This window comes from Hipposideros armiger, unplaced genomic scaffold (genome assembly GCF_001890085.2).
Source record: "Hipposideros armiger isolate ML-2016 unplaced genomic scaffold, ASM189008v1 scaffold_53, whole genome shotgun sequence".
Lineage (NCBI taxonomy): Eukaryota > Metazoa > Chordata > Mammalia > Chiroptera > Hipposideridae > Hipposideros > Hipposideros armiger.
In genome coordinates this window covers 592,882-594,501 of record NW_017731403.1, presented here as the reverse complement: position 1 = coordinate 594,501, position 1,620 = coordinate 592,882, and positions in this window count along the sequence as shown.

Sequence of the window (1,620 nt, the reverse complement as noted above, 5' to 3'; positions counted from 1 at the left end):
GTAGCAACGAAAATAATTTTATGGTTGGGGGTCACCACAACATGAGGAACTGTATTAAGGGGTCGCGGCATTAGGAAGGTTGAGAACTGCTGCTCTGGGGTAAGGGGTTAGCCGTTCTTTAAAAAGCTGGCCCTGTAACACAGTGTCCCACTTACCTTTCTTTCTCCCTCCCTGCAGTCACATTGCTGAGGCAATCATGGAATCCAAGATCTACCTGTTGACCTCTTTCAAGATGGTAGAAGCCATGATGGTGAATCTCAAGCATTGACTTTAGGAGATGATAATTACTGTCTCCTTAACTTCAGCGGTTTTCTGGACTACCATCTTGAGTTAATCCAATTCAGCACTGAGTTGTGTGTACTCATTGCAGTTCCAGACATTTGGGGACCTTGTGTCAATCAGGATAGGTACGGTTATACTGCAATAACAAACAACCTCAAAATTTAATTTTTTTTTAACACAATCCAACTTTATTTCATGCTCAAGTTGCATGTCCAACATGGGTTGTCAGGCAGGCTTTACTCATTATAGTCATTCAGAGACTGAGATCCTTCGGGCTCCATCATGACACATGGCTTCTTGGTCATTTCTTTGGGGAAACGGACATGAGGTGTCATGCCCCTAGATTCTAAAGCCTCCATCCAGAAGTGTCATACCTGCTCATATTTCATTGTACAAACAAGTCACATGCCACATGAAGCTTAAAAGGTGGGTAAGTGCGAACCTACCATGCTCCTGGAAGGATGACATAGTGAGCTTAATGACGACTATAGGATCTGAATAAAGGGTCAGGGAAATGTGCTTACATGTAGAGTTAAATATCCTCAGGGGGAAGATAATATAACAAGAAGCTGAGTGCTGATACTGACATTGAATTGACAAAAATTCTGAAGGCCTTAGGAATAGGAGTTAATCTGAATATTTCAGATGTGTAGCAGATGAGAACACTCATCAAGGAAAGGCAATTGGCGAGGGCCAAGATGAAGTGGGCTAAGGGCTGGAACAGGTACTGAAGACAGCTGTTTGCCCCGCCATGGGAGAAACAGACTGCCTTGTTCCAGGAAGAAGCAACTTTATTAAAAAATCCGAGACAAAAATAATGTGGTTGTCACTAGATTCTGTACGAAACCAAGGGTTCAAGAGGTCGTTCTGAGATGGGTAAGACTGTTGATATGGAAAGGAGTGACAGGTTCAATGGAGAGATGACAAAGCCAGTGTGCCTGCCCTGTTCTGGCCTGCAACTTATACCCTCCATGTATCATGGCACCAGTGGCCAAGACAAAAAAGCAACAGGCCTCAGAGCAAGGCTTGTCCAGTTGTGCATGTTGGGCGCTAACCTCGAGGGGGTGCCAATCACACTGAGATTTATGTGAATGGAGCACTGGGAGTGGGCAGTGCACAACGTGAAGAATCCTGGGTGCTCACCCTGCTGTGAGCTCTATCCAAGGCAAGATCCTGGACTCTTGCTCTTTACTTCACACGGCTGCTGGCCTCGTTAGTGTAGTTTCTCCTGCATCTGGCATTGCTCTCACCCTTTGCATCTGACAACAGACACAGGTGTTCTGGTTATGACTCTTGACGCTCATGTTTACCAGTGCATAGCTAATATGTTCCCCAGGA